Consider the following 19,528-nt stretch of genomic DNA (forward strand, 5'->3'; position numbering starts at 1 on the left):
AAGAAGACAAAGGTTCAAAAGGTGGACCTGTAAGACCTTGGAGCACAACATTGAGATCCCATGGAGGAACTATGACTTGTTTTCTAGGGTTCATTCTAATTGCTGAGGTCATAAATCTTTTGATCCAGCGATGACCTGCTAGATCTTGATCAAAAATAGAACTGAGCGCAGAAACCTGGACCTTCACAGTACTGGGTCTCAAACCAATCTCCAAGCCTTTTTGTAAAAAATCTAATTTCCTAGGTATATTCGGCTTGAAAGGGTCTGGAGGGTTAGGTAGACAAAAAGATGAAAACTTTTTCCAGATTTTATTGTAAATGGCGTTTGTTACTGGTTTCCTGGATTTTTGCAGGGTAGCTATGACTGGGTTCAATAACCCTTTTGCTTTCAATACCTGGGCTTCAGAAACCACACCGCTAAGTTCCATCTCTGAGGATCTGAGTGGAGAATGGGTCCCTGAGAGAGGAGATTGTCCTTTACAGGCAACATTACTGGCCCGTCCACCTGTAGTTGGATGATCAAGTTGAACCAACTTCTTTTGGGCCATAATGGAGCTATCAAAATAGTCGGGGTCCTTTCTATCCATATTTTCTGTAGCACCTTTGCAAGAATTGGGATTGGTGGAAATGCGTAGGCTAGATGAAAATGCCAATCTTGAACTAAGGCATCTACTGCTCTAGGATTGCCTCTTGGGTTCAAGGAGAAATATGTTTCGACTTTTGCGTTTTGGTGAGAGGCAAAGAGGTCGACTTCTGGGAGACCCCAATTGCTTACTAGCATGTTGAATGTTTGATGATCCAGGCTCCATTCGCCGGGGTGAATATCCTGGCAACTCAGATAATCTGCCTGAATATTGGCAGTATCTTTCAGGTGAATTGCCGTCAGGGACAGTAAGTGTTTTTCGGCCCAAGCAAAAATTCGAGCAGAGATCTTTTTTGGGCTGATGAATTTTGTACTGCCCTGGTGTTTGATATGAGCCACCGTGGTCATGTTGTCTGAGTATATCTGAACATGTTGTCCAGAAATCTGAAGATTTGCTGCTAACAGAGCCTCTTCCACGGCTTTGAGTTCTCAGAAATTTGACGATCTCCCTCTGATCGACTGGTCCCAAAGACCCTGATAAGGAACATGATTTATCATGGCTCCCCAGCTCCTCTTGCTGGCATCTGACATGATCGTGGTTAGTGGGAACTGAATCCAACTCACACCCTTGAGAAGGTTTCTGGATTTCATCCACCATGTTAAGGATGCTTTCACTTACCCTGGTGTGTGAATCCTTTTGGTTAGAGAGCCAGGACGACCATCCCAATTGTCTAGAATGTGGGCTTGAAGAATTCTTAAGTGGGCTTGAGCCCAAGCCACTGACTGTATGCAGGCTGTCATGGAGCCTAAGAGCGACATTCCCTCTCGGAAAGTAGGAGATCTCATCTCTTTGAATTTTCTGATCTTTACTACTAATGGTAGTCTGTGATCGTCTGGAAGAAAGGACATTTGTTTTGCCGAGTCCAGAACCACTCCCAAAAACTTCCTGGTTTTTGAGGGTTGAAGCTGAGATTTTTTTATATTTGGAATCCAACCCAGAGACCTCAATATCTCTAAAGTGGTTGAAACATGGGATATCAGGGTCACCTCGGTGGGAGCTACTATCAGGAGATCATCCAGATAGGGCACTATACAGACACCTTGTCTCCAGGTAAATGACACCGCCTCTGCCATTACTTTGAAGAACACTCTCGGTGCTGATGAAATGCTGAAGGGAAGGACTCCAAACTGATAGTGCTCCACTTGACGACTCCCCTGTATTGCAAACCTTAGATATTTTCTGTGTCTCGGGTGAATAGGAATGTGAAAATATGCGTCTTTTAAGTCGATGGTTGCCATAAAGGAGTGATGCTCTATTAAAGGAATGGCTGATTTTACAGACTCCATCTTGAACTTGCGATATTTCACATGCTGATTTAGACCCTTTAAATTTATAATGATACGGACATCCCCTGATGGTTTGGGTACCAGGAATAATCACGAATAATGTCCCAGACCCCATTCCGATTGTAGAACTAGGGAGATCACGTTTGATTTTAAAAGATCTCTGAGACCTAATGTCAATAAATTGTGATCTTTTGTTGAAAGGGTAGTAATTTTTAGACCCTGAGGGGGAGGGGAAATTAACTCGATCAATAGGCCCTCCTTGATAACATTGAGGACCCAGTGAGAACTGGTGATGTTTTCCCACTGACCCACATATTTTGAGAGTCTTCTCCCCACCGGGTCGGAGTCATTGTTTGTCCTGTTGGGATTGCTGCTGCTGCTGTTGAGGGACAAAAATATTTTTCCCTCTACCTTTTGCATAGCTCCATCTGCCGGTTTTGCCTTTACCTCTCGCTTGAGAGGGCTGAGACAGTGGGGCACGAAAAAAACGTTTTCTAGGTTGTTTTTGCTCCGGGAGCACCTTTTTCTTGTCAGTAGCTTTGTCAAGAATGTAGTCTAAGGCTGGACCGAAAGCATATTCTCCTTTAAAGGGTATGGCACACAACTTGGCTTTAGAGGTGATATCACCGCTCCATATTTTAAGCCAGAGGGCTCTTTTGGCAGAGTTGCAAAGCACTAGGGATCTGGTGGCAACTCTAGCAGATTACAGAGAAGCATCCGCCAGGAAACCAGTAGCCCTATGTAGAATAGGGAGTGAATCCAACATCTCACCTCTTGAGGTACCTTGAGATATGTGAGATTCCAATTTTGTAGCCAGCAGGAGAGAGCCCTAGCTACACAAGTAGAGGTGATATTAGCCTTAAGGACAGATGTAGAAGTTTCCCATGACCTCTTTAGGAGACTCTCAATCTTCCTATCCATAGGGTCCTTCAATTGTGAAGAATCCTCAAAAGGGAGCGCTGTTCTTTTGGCAACTCTGGCCACCTGCACATCAACCATGGGAATGTCCAGCTTAACAAAATCACCCTCTAGAGGAAATCTATGTTTCATCTCTGAAGGGGTACTAAGACGTTTCTCAGGCAGTTCCCATTCCTGCTCAATCATATTAATAATGTTAGCATGTACAGGGAACCCTACCCTCTTCTCCAATCTGAGCCCACCAAACATTTGATCCTGTATGGATTGTGGTTCAGGTTCCTCTTCTAGTCCCATCATGTTACGAACAGCAGATACTAGGTCCTCAATATAGTCTGAGGAAAAGAGGTATTTCCTGACCTCAGCCTTAGGTGATACTGGATCTTCCCAGCCAACAGATGAGGTATGAGAGTGGTCCGAATCAGTATCAGATTCTACAACCTGAATCTTCCTCTTTTTAGCTGGGGAATGTGGTGGCGGAGGTGGGGGTGGAGGTGTAAAAGCTGCCAAGGAAGATTGTACCTCCTGTTTAACAAGAGAGCGTATTTCATCTAGCAGGGATGGTTGCTCAGCTTTTATTATCCTGTCAGTGCATGGCTGGCAGTTTTTTATCCCAGTTAGGAGGGAATTTAACAGTACAGACCGGGCTCTTCTTTCTATAAGCAGCTTTAGTGGCAGACTTCTCTCCCTGAAACAGAAAGGGAGAGAGGAGTGAGGACAGCTAACCCCCTAAAGGTACTACCTCCCGGACCCCATCCCTGCAACACTCACTGTAGCAGGGGCAGCGCTGGGCTCTGCAGACGCAGGGCATAAAGAACCGTCCATACTGAGGGATTAGTCTTATCTCAGTGGTGATTCAGCAGGATTTTATAGAGCTCCGCTCCCAGCACCTGCCTCCAGCGGACATACACTCCCCCTGCCCCTCCAGGATCCATGTGTGGGACGCCACAGCGCCGACACGCCGGCCGGCGAAACCCGGAAGTACTTACTTCAGGGAGATACGAAAAACCGGAAGTGACGCGCGCGCGACCGCTGACGTCACTTCCGGAACGCCGACCGAGCTGAATGGAGGGGGAGAAGCCGGGAAGCTCAGAGAGGAACCCGGCTGGGGATCCCAGGCCTGCTTTACCCTCTTGGGGGCGCGGGAAGGCCGGGAAGGGGTCCCCAGGTACCTGGATGCAGGACGACGGGAGCAGCACATGGGGAGGCAAGGAGCGACCGCCAGCTGCCCGGCTTAACAGGTAAAGCCTGTAAGAGTAACTGCAGTCACTGGCCACTACAGCACATGGAACACCTCTCCCTGTCCCATGGGGAACAGGAAAGACACTGGCAGGTGGGAGGTCCTTTTAACCTCTGTGTTTCCTGTTCCCCATTAGGGCAAAGAGACAACCTCCATTTGCCGTTGTGGAAGGTGACTAGAGAAAAACGCAATGAAAACTATTGTAAAAAAATGCAATCAAAAACACAATGAAAAAATACAAGCAACCTAATTTAGCTAATGGTATGCAAATACTGCAGCTTCAATAATGCACCAGATACTCATTGTGACAACTTAGCCTGAAGGTCAAATTGTTGTTGTTTTTTTAATTTTTGAAATATTTTTGTGTTCATTTAGAACTTCTCAAAGCAAACCATTTGGTAATATACTGTATAGAAAACAAGCAACTGTTACATATTTCCTGATAAATATATGTCCATGAGCTAACCTAAATTCACGCATGGCTTCAAATGTTAAATTGAGAAAACTTATTCATGTCCGAGATTTTCTAACCAGACAATGTAGACCTCAATTCACATTTCTCATCAAATGTGTTTGGAGTTCATTTTAATGTGTTGTTCATAATCTTAGAATGTTTAATTTCTAATCATTGGATGATGTAGGACTCAATTTATGTCAGTAATTCATGCAAAAAAATGTTATTGATAAATTGCACATTTTATTTATAACATTAAGACACATTTTAACATTTTACTATGATGAGATAGTTCCCATTTTTTGTAGTGATTTGTTTTTTAATGAGTGGATTAACAGGAAGGGAGGAGGTGTTGCATTGTATGTTAGGAAAACATATTGTAGCAACCTAGCGGAAAACAAGAGTGGACCCTCTGGACCGTGGGGAGCCCTACCCCTGGGCGAGCGACCTAGGAGGGAACGACCCCTATACAGGGACCGCAAGGAGCAAGCCCAGAGGTCACTTACCCACGGTGAGATACCAGCAGGGACGGCTCCAGGAAGAGAGACAAAAGGAGGCAGGGTAACGGAATGAAATACGGGAAGCAGACGAAGGGCCTGGAGAACAAGGAGACTGGAATGGAGGGAACCTGAGGAAAGGAAAAACAAACCAAAGATCAGAGGTAAACAACAGGAGTATTAGAGCAGGGGCTGAAGGGAAGCTACCAAGGGAAGGAAGGGAACCGGAGGGTAGCACGGGCTAGCACAGAGTACAGGCATAGAGTATAGAGCAATACGAAGGGCCAAACGTAATAGCAAAATGCTAAAACAATCAGGCACCAGGAAGCAGGAGGAACTAGCCTTTATAGGAGGAGCAGGAACGGAATTGGATAGAAAGGAACACATGACTTCAGGAGGAGGAGGCCGGGATGCTGAGCCTGCTTCCTATAGGAAAGCTGGAGCGCCTGCGCAGGGAAAGAACACCAGCCGAGGGCCTGGCCACCGGAAGTGCCAGGGAAGCAGAGGAGCGTGCAGAACCGGACGTTGCAGCGGTGGATTGAGGACGCAGGAGCGCAGCGCTGGAGCGGTGAGAACGGGGACGCTGGAGCGCAGCGCTGGAGCGGTGAGAACGGGGACGCTGGAGCGCAGCGGTGGAGTTTGTAACACATATTTCTCCACAGAGATCCAAGCTCCAAGGAGACTGGTAGCTCAGTAGAAACTGTTTGGTAAGCATTCAATGAGAGAAGAGCAGAAAGGACACTATTGATGAACTCTTTTTACAACAGATGTCTCTGTTCTCAAAAAAGTATGACATATTGATCATGGGATATTTTAACTATCCAGATATTTGTTGGGAATCTCTCTCAGGCAAAAGTACTGGGTCCAGATAATTATTATTGTCTTTTGTTGTCTACTTTATCCTTCAAAGGGAAGAAGAGATAATCTGCAATCTTGGACCTAATTCTTACCAACAGGGAGGAAATGGTTGAGGAAGTAAAGGTGGCCTGGAATTTAGGATTCAGCGATCATGCTATCCTCGAATTTTGGATTAGAAGAGGAGGAAGACCAGTGAGGACTCAAACTTTAAGGCTGGACTTCAGAAAGGCAATTTTTTTAATGGACTCAGAAAGAAGGTAGGAAAGCTCCAATGGCTGGATGTTCTAAAGACCAGAAATATCCAAGAAGGATGAAATGTATACTAAATGGAAAGAGGTGGGCATATCTAAAGAAGAGTATAATGCTGTTTGCTGGGAATGCAGGGCAAAAGTTAGAAGAGCTAAAGCCAGTAATGAAGTAAGGCTTGCAAGGGAGACCAAAGGATTTTGAGGGCATGTCAAAATCAAAAGAAAAGTAAAAAATGCCATAGGATTTTTACAGGATGAAAAGGGTGAAGTGATCAAAAATGATGCTGAGAAGGCTGAACTTTTAAATTCCTATTTTGTATCTGTGTTCTCTAAGAAACCAAATGCAACATCAACTGATCTTCACGGTGCCATCAAAGGAATAAAATAATCCACTCTATCCATTAAAAGAGAGATGGTGATGAACACTTAGCTAATTTAAATTAATTTAAATCTCCTGGTTCAGATGAATTACATCCTAGGGTACTGAAAGAATTAGCAGAGGAAATTGAAGAACTATTAGCCAGAATCTTTAAAAAATCCTGAACAACAGGAGAAGTCCGAGAAGATTCGAGAAGGTCAAATGTCGTCCCTATCTTCAAAAAAGATGGCGCAAGGAAAATAATAGGCCAGTGAGCCTTACTTCTATACCAGGAAATATGTTTAAACAAATTATTAAACAGGATGTACAGTACAGACCAAAAGTTTGGACACACCTTCTTATTTTAAGATTTTTCTGTATTTTCATGACTATGAAAATTGTACATTCACACTGAAGGCATCAAAACTATGAATTAAAACATGTGGAATTATATACTTAACAAAAAAGTGTGAAACAACAGAAATTATGTCTCTTATATTCTAGGTTCTTCAAAGTAGCCACCTTTTGCTTTGATGACTGCTTTGCACACTCTTGACATTCTCTTGATGAGCTTCAAGAGGTAGTCACCGGGAATGGTTTTCACTTCACAGGTGGGCCCTGTCAGGTTTAATAAGTGGGATTTCTTGCCTTATAAATGGTGTTGGGACCATCAGTTGTGTAGTGCAGAAGTCTGGTGAATACACAGCTGATAGTTCTACTGAATAGACTGTTAGAATTTGTATTATGGCAAGAAAAAAGCAGCTAAGTAAAGAAAAACGAGTGGCTATCATTACTTTAAGAAATGAAGGTCAGTCAGTCCGAAAAATTGGGAAAACTTTGAAAGCGTCCCCAAGTGCAGTGGCAAAAACCATCAAGTGCTACAAAGAAACTGGCTCACATGAGGACCGCCCCAGGAAAGGAAGACCAAGAGTCACCTCTGCTTCAGAGGATAAGTTTATCTGAGTCACCAGCCTCAGAAATCACAGGTTAACAGCAGCTCAGATTAGAGACCAGGTCAATGCCACACAGAGTTCTAGCAGCAGACACATCTCTACAACAACTGTTAAGAGGAGACTTTGTGCAGCAGGCCTTCATGGTAAAATAGCTGCTAGGAAACCACTGCGAAGGACAGGCAACAAGCAGAAGAGGCTAAAGAACACAAGGAATGGACATTCACCAGTGGAAATCTGTGCTTTGGTCTGATGAGTCCAAATTTGAGATCTTTGGTTCCAAACATCGTGTCTTTGTGCGATGCAGAAAAGGTGAACGGATGGACTCTACATGCCTGGTTCCCACCGTGAAGCATGGAGGAGGAGGTGTGATGGTGTGGGGGTGCTTTGCTGGTGACACTTTTGGGGATTTATTCAAAATTGAAGGCATGCTGAACCATCATGGCTACCACAGCATCTTGCAGCAGCATGCTATTCCATCCAGTTTGCGTTTAGTTTAACCATCATTTATTTTTCAACAGGACAATGACCCCAAACACACCTCCAGGCTATGTAAGGGCTATTTGACCAAGAAGGAGAGTGATGGGGTGCTACGCCAGATGACCTGGCCTCCACAGTCACCAGAATAAACCCTTAAAAAATTTCATCAGACCAAAAAATTATTTTAAAAATATGATTTTATTTATATTCAGTTGCAACAACAATAGTAATATCACCAAGATATATGGAAATCTTTATTTGTTAAAAAAATATTAATTAAAACAGAATATAAAACCAATATAAAAATACATAAAATATATATGTAGATAAATTTCTCTCCTCAAATAGAGGTTTTTCACGTATTTTTAAATATTAAATAATTTGTATAAACCCACGTGTGTGCAGGACAGGGCAAGTCCCAATCGATCAGCACATAAAATAATTATGCAGCATTTAATTATATTAAATTAATTATATTAAAATAATAATATGTGATAAAAATCAACTAAAATAATATAATGTGAAAAGTACATATATATATATATATATATATATATATATACACACATATGCACACAAAAATATACACACATATATATATATAAAAAAGCAAACCACCTTGGTGTATAGTAACCAAATATACAATTTATATTAAGGTGCAATGGTGCAAACAATATACATACACATATATATAAAAAAGCAAACCACCTTGGTGTATGGTAACCAAATATACAATTTATAATAAGGTGCAATAGTGCAAACAATAAATAAATATTTGGAACCTAATATATACCAAATTTAATCAATCAATAAGTGAAATTTAAAAAAATATCCATCACCACAATGTGATTATATCTATACCACAATGCTGCCAAATACCGAGACTAGTGCCAAGAATAAGTGCTGTAGTACTGACCAGTCAGGACTGCCACTGCCCCGCACACACCACTCCTTTTTAAATTTCACTTATTGATTGATTAAATTTGGTATATATTAGGTTCCAAATATTTATTTATTGTTTGCACTATTGCACCTTATTATAAATTGTATATTTGGTTACCATACACCAAGGTGGTTTGCTTTTTTATATATATGTGTATGTATATTGTTTGCACCATTGCACCTTAATATAAATTGTATATTTGGTTACTATACACCAAGGTGGTTTGCTTTTTTATATATATATATGTGTGTATATTTTTGTGTGCATATGTGTGTATATATATATATATATATATATATATATATATATATATATATATATGTACTTTTCACATTATATTATTTTAGTTGATTTTTATCACATATTATTATTTTAATATAATTAATTTAATATAATTAAATGCTGCATAATTATTTTATGTGCTGATCGATTGGGACTTGCCCTGTCCTGCACACACGTGGGTTTATACAAATTATTTAATATTTAAAAATACGTGAAAAACCTCTATTTGAGGAGAGAAATTTATCTACATATATATTTTATGTATTTTTATATTGGTTTTATATTCTGTTTTAATTAATATTTTTTTAACAAATAAAGATTTCCATATATCTTGGTGATATTACTATTGTTGTTGCAATTGAATATAAATAAAATCATATTTTTAAAATAATTTTTTGGTCTGATGAAATTTTTTAAGGGTTTATTCTTATGAGTTTTTTTCATTGACCATACAAAGGTGTTATTTTTGGTGTCTTTTTCTATATAGGTTGTTGTCCACAGTCACCAGACCTGAACCCAATCGAGATGGTTTGGGGTGAGCTGGACCGCAGAGTGAAGGCAAAAGGGCCAACAAGTGCTAAGCATCTCTGGGAACTCCTTCAAGATTGTTGGAAGACCATTCCCGGTGACTACCTCTTGAAGCTCATCAAGAGAATGCCAAGAGTGTGCAAAGCAGTCATCAAAGCAAAAGGTGGCTACTTTGAAGAACCTAGAATATAAGACATATTTTCAGTTGTTTCACACTTTTTTGTTAAGTATATAATTCCACATGTGTTAATTCATAGTTTTGATGCCTTCAGTGTGAATGTACAATTTTCATAGTCATTAAAATACAGAAACATCTTTAAATGAGAAGGTGTGTACAAACTTTTGGTCTGTACTGTATGTAAGTACTGGAACAAGGATGCAGTAATTAACCAGAGCCAGCATGGGATTGTAGCAAGCAAATCATTCCAGACTAATCTAATTTCCTTCTATAATGGAATCCCTGACTGGGTGAGTCAGGGTAATTATCCCTCTACTCCTCCTTGGTCAGGCCTCAGCTGGAATACAGTGTCCAGTTCTGGGCACTACATTTAAAAAAAGAAGGAATGTCACAGTGTATAGGGATCATCATTATTCTCATTTACACATGGAAACATGAGACGCAATGGAATGAAACTGAAAGGGATAAGAAAAATTAGATATTAAAAACCCCTTCATGACCTTGGGATTTTCCGTTTTTCCGTGTTCGTCTTTCACTCCCCTCCTTCCCAGAGCCATAACTTTTTACTTTTCCGTCAATTTGGCCATGTGAGGGCTTATTTTTTGCGGGACAAGTTGTACTTTTGAACAACATCATTGGTTTTACCATGTCATGTGCTAGAAAACGGGAAAAAAATTCCAAGTGCGGTGAAATTGCAAAAAAAGTGCAGTCCCACACTTGTTTTTTGTTTGGCTTTTTTGCTAGGTTCACTAAATGCTAAATCTGACCTGCGATTATGATTCTCCAGGTCAGTATGAGTTCATAGACACCTAACATGACTAGGTTATTTTTTATCTAAGTGGTGAAAAAAAAATCCAAACTTTGCTAAAAAAAAAAAAAAAAAAATTGCGCCATTTTCCGATACTCGTAGCGTTTCTATTTTTCATGATCTGGGGTCAGCTGAGGGCTTATTTCTTGCCTGCCAAGTTGGCGTTTTTAATGATACCATTTCAGTGCAGATACGTTCTTTTGATCACCCGTTATTGCATTTTAATGCAATGTCGTGGCGACCAAAAAAATGTAATTCTGGCGTTTCAAATTTTTTTCTCGCTACGCCGTTTAGCGATCAGGTTAAAGCTTTTTTTTATTGATAGATCGGGCGATTCTGAACGCGGCAATACCAAATATGTGTAGGTTTGATTTTTTTTATTGATTTATTTTGATTGGGGCAAAAGGGGGGTGATTTAAACTTTTATATTTTTTTAATTTTTTTCACATTTTTTTTACTTTTTTTTTACTTTTGCCATGCTTCTATAGCCTCCATGGGAGGCTAGAAGCTGGCACAATGCGATCGGCGCTGCTTTGTAGCAGAAATGCAGGTGTGCTATGAGCGCTGACCACAGGGTGGCGCTCACAGCTACCGTGGATCAGTAAGCATAGAGGTCTCAAGGACCTCTATGGTTACAATGTACAAGCATCGCCGACCTCCGATCATGTGACGGGGTCGGCGATGCGCTCATTTCCGGCCGCCCGGCCGGAAGCGCCGGTTAAATGCCACTGTCTGCGTTTGACAGCGGCATTTAACTAGTTAATAGGTGCGGGTGGATCGCGATTCTGCCCACACCTATTATGGGCACATGTCAGCTGTTCACCGCCGGAGCCTGCATCAAAGCGGGGCTTCTGACCTTCCGAGGTACTATACTATCCCGTCCGAGGGCAGAAAGGGGTTATAAAAAAACTTTTTGACAGTGAGGGTGATCAGTGAGTGGAACAGGCTGCCACAAGAGGTGGTGAGTTTTCCTTCAATGTAAGTCTTCAAACAGAAGCTGGATAGACATCTGTCTGAGATGGTTTAGTGAATCCTGCAATCCTGCATTGACCAGGAGGTTGGACACGATGACCCTTGAGATCCCTTCCAACGCTAACATTCTATTATTCTATGATTCTATGAGTGTCCTATGATGTGTACTTATTTTTTGTATGCTATAAGATCAGATCCAATTATATTGAGATCTAGTTAGAATTTTCACTGTAATTGCTATTATCCTAAGTCATGTGACAAGGCTCGTTAAAGGGTCGACATTGACTTGTAGGATTGCTACCTTATGTGGCACTAGAGTTCTAGTTCTCTTCCTCTCTGAAGAAACAATTTGCATAATTAGCATATTTCCCAGAGGAGCATTGCGGCTTTAAGTCTCCTCACCTCGACATGCTTATCATGTCACTCTCCGCAAGGAGAAACAATACTTCTTGGATCCCGGTCAGACGCCTCTCATCATGTCACTCTCCGCAAGGAGAAACAATACTTCTTGGATCCCGGTCAGACGCCTCTCAATCAGCCAAACCAGATCTCCATTTTGCACTAACGAGGGGCAGTACACCGAAACACAGTGCCTGCAAATTGAGATTCTGGTTTGGCTATTATCCAAAGTCATGTGACAAGGCTCGTTAAAGGGTCGACATTGAGTTGTAGGATTTCTACCTTCCCATAGGTGGCACTAGAGTTCTAATTATCTTCCTCTCTGAAGAGACAATTTGCATAATTAGCATATTTCCCAGAGGAGCATTGCAGCTTTAAGTCTCCTCACCTTGACATGCTTATCATGTCACTCTCTGCAAGTAGAAACGATACTTCTTGGATCGCTATAATTTTAGGGATTTTTGAGTTTTATCAGCATGGGCAATTTTCAGCAAATTTTCATCTATCTGAATTTGTTGGCTTCCTGTAGGAATCCAACACCTGGAACCCCCAATAATCTGAAAACATGCTCTTTTGCAAAAGAGGAGTAACCACTCTTGTCAAGATGGTAATAAGTAACCATTTAAGAACTGATGCCACCTGGATAACACTATAAAATTCAGAACTATTCTATGATAACTAGTATGGGTTACCTTTAACCCTGTTGTGTTGAACGTTCAACTTGGTGGCCTTTCTACTAGGCAGATATCACATTGAAGCTCATTTTATACCATTGGAAGTGGATAAAATGCTAAACTTATACTTACTACTCCTTGATCCTCCCCATACCTGTCATGCCTTAGGATTTAATCCAGCAGTCTTGCGGTTGTCTGCCAGTGTCTCTATCCGCTGAGCCACTGGAGATCCAGTGGCTGTCTGTATGCTTAGTTCCCTTTGCCATTTGTTACTCCTTATTTACAGCAGGTGTTTTCCATTTGCTATTTGTCCTATCCTTTCACTCTGCAGGGGCTTCTATTGAAACCTCACTGCTTCCTCTGTTTCCTGCTGGTGACAGCTTACAGCTACCCAGTTTGGTGGTGAAGAAGTAGTCCTTATTTATGACAGTTAGTTGGTGTTTACTCTAGGAGTTTTCTGTGGGGTTTTTGTAGTGTGTGTATTTCCTTATCCTTTCCCATTTTGTTGGTTGCTCCTAATGTTCCCTTGTTTTCTACTTTGTTGTTGCTTGAACATTTTTGTATGATTGCAGTTTGCTTTCATCGCAGTCTGTTTCCCATGTTTGTCCAGTTTGTGCTGTCCATTTTTCTTTAATCCCATAGCTCCCTGGGTGGGTGAGGAATTAGTTCAGTCTGCATTCAGTAGCATAGTAAGGTTGGAGACCCAGGCTTCTCTACCTTCAAGAGTACCCCGGTGACAGGGATAATGAGGGCTCCAGCTTCAGGGACAGTCCTTTATTTGGCTCCTCTTTGTCCATCTTCTCCTTCCATCGATTTCTTTGTCTTTTTTCACTCTGTGTAGCCATTGATTAGACCCCATATGGCCATGTTGTGTGTAGTCAGTGGCATCACCACTGTAATATTCAGAACGAGAAGAAGGCCAAAAAGGACAACAGGATGCAGAGTGTTAGCAGCAGGATAGTAGCACTGAGGATAGATGAAAAGAAGAAGTTTTTATCTAATCCTTTCCCAAACTTCAAAATCCAGCAAATAGGCGGCCAACTGACTTCACACAAATTGAATCTGTAAAATGTCAGATTCCTTACAAATCCATTTTTGGGGGAGAAATTCATAGCAAAGTTGATTCCATTGGAATGGGTTCACTCTTCTTTATTAGTCACCATAAGGGTACGGTCACACTACTGCTTTCTCCACATCTGAGAAAAACGGTCTGATTATTGATCAGAGTGGCATCAGCTTTTTTTCAGAAGTGGAGAGCTAGAACAATAAATGTTCTACACCATCTCCCTTCTGTCCGTCCGTGAAAATCAGATTGCATCTGATTTTTTTTCATGGAGCCATGCCAATTTTAAACCGACACTTGGATCAAAATCCGGCATGTCAATGCTTTTTTTCTACTTACAGCTCAATATGAGAAAAAAAATGGACATGTGCACAATCCCATAGAATATCATATGTATGAGTGCAATCCATGAATACTATGGCTAGCACTTGGATGATAAATCTGGTTATGTGCATGAGTCCTATGAGTGAGGATTTTCTAGCACTGTTTGGAGTGTGTAGGCTTATTCCTGTCTATAGGGATAGCGCATCAGAGGAGTTTGAGTGGTGATGCCTGAATTTGAAGAGGACACCAGAAATGGATGGAGATAGGTGTTAGGGTTGGTATATTGCACTAAATAAATTTAATAGAGAAGTGCAATCGCAACCTGGGTCCACCATGCAGAGATGATAAACTGCAGCTGATGTGAACAATGGCGGAACACACAGTGAGCGATTGCCTGCACACACTGAGTTAAACGCCACTCAGTGAACAGCACATGAAGCTGTGCCACTCGCACACAGAAACGGAATAGATGTTCTGCAATAGAGCTGTGTCACTTGAACACAGTAATGGAATAGATGCTCTGCTATAGAGCTGTGTCACTCGCACAAAGTAACGAAATAGATTCTCTGCAGTAGAGCTTTGTCTGTTGTGAATTTGGTTTTTGGGCTCCCCCGGTGGTCACTGGTGGTACTGGACTTGTGTGCTTCACTTTCTCTGTTCACCTGTTTCCATCAGGATATGGGTGTATCCTATTTAGCCTTGCTGCTCAGTTATTCTGGTGCCGGCCATCAATGTAACCAGAGCCTTTCTGTTGCATGTTCCTGCTTCTAGACTTCTATCAGCTAAGTTGGACTCTTAGTCCTAAGTTTGTTTTGCATTTTTGTTCCAGTTCACAGTTATGTTATTTTTCTGTAGCTGGAAGCTCTTGTGGGCCGAAATTGCCACTCCGGTGTCATGAGTTGACACATGAGTCTTAAAGTAATTTCGGGATGGTATTTTCATAGGGTTTTCAGCTGACCGTGAAGTTCCCTATTGTATCTTCTTGCTATCTAGTAAGCGGACCTCGGTTTGCTGAACCTACCTTCATACTACGTATGTCTTTTCCTCTGAACTCACCGTCAATATATGTGGGGGGCTTCTGTCTCCTTTTTGGGGGAATTTCCCTAGAGGTAAGCCAGGTCTGTCTTTTCCTCTATTAGGGTTAGTTAGTCCTCCGGCTGGCGCTAGGCGTCTAGGGATAAAACGTAGGTACGCCACCCGGCCACTGTTAGTTGTGTGGTAGGTTTAGCTCACGGTCAGCTCGAGATTCCATCACCCAGGAGCTAGTCTGTAGTTTAAGTTCTCTGACGTTTCCTTGCCATTGGGAACCATGACAGTATGGCCGGCCAAAGGTTAAAACCGTTGGCAGAAGAAAGGAGAGAAAAAGAAGTCTGCAGATTTTTTTTTTTTTTTTTTTTTGAGCTTGCTTTTTAGTTGACTCAGTTGCATTTCTGCTCTAATTGCAGCCTTTGTCTCTCTCTCTCCTTCTAATCCTTGAATGGTTCTGATCTCACCTGATTAAAATGGATCCTCAGAGTTTGGATACAGGTTTGAATAATCTTGCTATGAAGGTTCAAAATTTACAGGATTTTGTTATTCATGCTCCTATATCTGAACCTAGAATTCCTATACCAGAATTTTTCTCCGGGGATAGATCTTGTTTCCTGAATTTCAAAAATAATTGTAAATTATTTCTTTCCCTGAGATCTCGCTCTGCTGGAGATCCCGCACAGCAGGTTAAGATAATAATTTCCTTGCTGCGGGGTGACCCTCAAAACTGGGCATTTGCATTGGCACCCGGGGATCCTGCGTTGCTCAATGTGGATGCGTTTTTTCTGGCTTTGGGGTTGCTTTATGAGGAACCTAACTTAGAGATTCAGGCTGAAAAAGCCTTGATGGCCCTATCTCAAGGGCAAGATGAAGCTGAAATATACTGCCAAAAATTTCGTAAATGGTCTGTGCTTACTCAGTGGAATGAGTGCGCCCTGGCGGCGAATTTCAGAGAGGGTCTCTCTGATGCCATTAAAGATGTTATGGTGGGGTTCCCTGCACCTACAGGTCTGAATGAGTCCATGACAATGGCTATTCGGATTGATCGGCGTTTGCGGGAGCGCAAACCTGTGCACCATTTGGCGGTGTCTTCTGAGAAGGCTCCAGAAAATATGCAATGTGATAGAATTCTGTCCAGAAGCGAACGGCAGAATTTTAGGCGAAAGAATGGGTTGTGCTTCTATTGTGGTGATTCAACTCATGTTATATCAGCATGCTCTAAACGTACAAAAAAGGTTGATAAGTCTATTTCAATTTGCACTTTACAGTCTAAGTTTATTCTGTCTGTGACCTTGATTTGTTCATTATCGTCAATTACCGCGGATGCCTATGTCGACTCTGGCGCCGCTTTGAGTCTAATGGATTGGTCCTTTGCCAGGCGCTGTGGGTTTGATCTAGAGCCTCTGGAAGTTCCTATACCTCTGAAGGGTATTGACTCTACACCATTGGCTAGTAATAAACCACAATACTGGACACAAGTGACTATGCGTATGAATCCAGACCATCAGGAGATGATTCGCTTCCTTGTGTTGTACAATCTACATGACGTTTTGGTGCTCGGATTACCATGGTTACAATCTCATAACCCAGTCCTTGACTGGAAAGCTATGTCTGTGTTAAGCTGGGGATGTCAGGGGGCTCATGGGGACGTACCTTTGGTTTCCATTTCGACATCTATTCCCTCTGAGATTCCGGAATTTTTGTCTTATTATCGTGATGTTTTTGAGGAGCCTAAGCTTGGTTCACTACCTCCTCACAGAGATTGCGATTGTACCATAGATCTGATTCCGGGCAGTAAATTTCCAAAGGGTCGTTTATTTAATCTATCTGTACCTGAACATGCTGCTATGCGAGAATATATTAAGGAGTCCCTGGAAAAGGGACATATTCGTCCTTCTTCATCTCCCTTAGGAGCCGGTTTTTTCTTTGTATCTAAAAAAGATGGCTCTTTGAGGCCGTGTATTGATTATCGACTCTTGAATAAAATTACAGTCAAATATCAGTATCCTCTGCCACTGCTGACTGATTTGTTTGCTCGAATAAAGGGGGCTAAGTGGTTCTCTAAGATTGATCTCCATGGGGCGCATAATTTGGTGCGAATTAAGCAGGGGGATGAGTGGAAAACCGCATTTAATACGCCCGAGGGCCATTTTGAGTATTTGGTAATGCCTTTTGGTCTTTCAAATGCCCCTTCAGTCTTTCAGTCCTTTATGCATGACATTTTCCGTGAATATTTGGATAAATTTATGATCGTGTATCTGGATGATATTTTGATTTTTTCGGATGACTGGGATTCTCATGTCCAACAGGTCAGGAGGGTTTTTCAGGTTTTGCGGGCTAATTCCTTGTGTGTGAAGGGTTCTAAATGTATTTTTGGGGTTCAAAAGATTTCTTTTTTGGGGTACATTTTTTCCCCCTCTTCCATTGAGATGGATCCTGTCAAGGTTCGGGCTATTTGTGATTGCACGCAACCTTCTTCTCTTAAGAGCCTTCAGAAATTTTTGGGCTTTGCTAATTTTTATCGTCGATTTATAACTGGTTTTTCTGATGTTGCTAAACCTTTGACTGATTTGACCAAAAAGGGTGCTGATGTTGCTGATTGGTCCCCTGCTGCTGTGGAGGCCTTTCGGGAGCTTAAGCGCCGCTTTTCTTCCGCCCCTTTGTTGCGTCAGCCTGATGTTACTCTTCCTTTTCAGGTTGAGGTCGATGCTTCCGAGATCGGAGCTGGGGCGGTCTTGTCGCAGAAAAGTTCCGACTGCTCCGTGATGAGACCTTGTGCGTTCTTTTCTCGAAAATTTTCGCCCGCCGAGCGAAATTATGATATTGGTAATCGGGAGCTTTTGGCTATGAAGTGGGCTTTTGAGGAGTGGCGTCATTGGCTTGAGGGGGCTAGACATCAAGTGGTGGTATTGACCGATCACAAGAATTTGATTTATCTTGAGTCTGCCAGGCGCCTGAATCCTAGACAGGCGCGCTGGTCGTTGTTTTTCTCTCGATTTAATTTTGTGGTCTCATACTTACCAGGTTCTAAAAATGTGAAGGCGGATGCCCTTTCTAGGAGTTTTGAGCCTGATTCCCCTGGTGATTCTGAACCTACAGGTATCCTTAAGGATGGAGTGATATTATCTGCTGTTTCCCCAGACCTGCGACGGGTTTTGCAGGAGTTTCAGGCGGATAGACCTGATCGTTGCCCGTCTGGTAGACTGTTTGTTCCTGATGATTAGACCAGTAGAGTCATCTCGGAGGTTCATTCTTCTGTGTTGGCAGGTCATCCCGGGATCTTTGGTACCAGGGATTTGGTGGCTAGGTCCTTCTGGTGGCCTTCCCTGTCTCGAGATGTACGAGTTTTTGTGCAGTCTTGTGATGTTTGTGCTCGGGCCAAACCTTGTTGTTCTCGGGCCAGCGGATTGTTGTTATCTTTGCCTATTCCGAAGAGGCCTTGGACTCACATCTCTGTTATGACCCCAATGGCGAGGGTCTCAGAGAAACAAGTAAGTCTGCGACGTACAAAAATCCAGCTCATAGGGCAGTGGTAACTGGGTTGACCATATATCTACTCCTAACGCCAACACTAGCAGTAGCCGGGGAACATGCCTACGTTGATCGCTAGATGTCTCGCGCCAGCCGGAGGACTAACTACCCCTAGAAGAGGAAAACAAAGACCTCTCTTGCCTCCAGAGAATAGACCCCAAAAGTAGGATAGTAGCCCCCCACAAATAATAACGGTGAGGTAAGAGGAAATGACAAACACAGAGATGAACTAGATTTTAGCAAAGAGAGGCCCACTTTACTAATAGTAGAATGAAGTAAGATAACTTATATGGTCAACAAAAACCCTATCAAAATCCACGCTGGAGATTCAAGAACCCCCGAACCGTCTAACGGCCCGGGGGGAGAACACCAGCCACCCTAGAGCTTCCAGCAAGGTCAGGAAACAGATTATATACAAGCTGGACAAAAATGCAAACCAAAACAAATAGCAAAAAGCAAGAAAGCAGACTTAGCTTAATCAAACAGGAACCAGGATCAGAAGACAAGGGCACTACAGATTAGCTCTGATATCAACGTTGCCAGGCATTGAACTGAAGGTCCAGGGAGCTTATATAGCAACACCCCTGACCTAACGACCCAGGTGAGCATACAAGGGATGAATTACATACCCAGAGTAAAATCACTAGTAGCCACTAGAGGGAGCCAAAAGGTAAATTCACAACAGTACCCCCCCCTTAGTGAGGGGTCACCGAACCCTCACCAAGACCACCAGGGCAATCAGGATGAGCGGCGTGAAAGGCATGAACTAAATCGGCCGCATGCACATCAGAGGCGACCACCCAGGAATTATCCTCCTGACCATAGCCCTTCCACTTGACCAGGTACTGAAGCCTCCGCCTGGAGAGAC

The sequence above is a fragment of the Ranitomeya variabilis genome, chromosome 3 (assembly GCF_051348905.1).
Source record: "Ranitomeya variabilis isolate aRanVar5 chromosome 3, aRanVar5.hap1, whole genome shotgun sequence".
Taxonomy (NCBI): Eukaryota; Metazoa; Chordata; class Amphibia; order Anura; family Dendrobatidae; genus Ranitomeya; species Ranitomeya variabilis.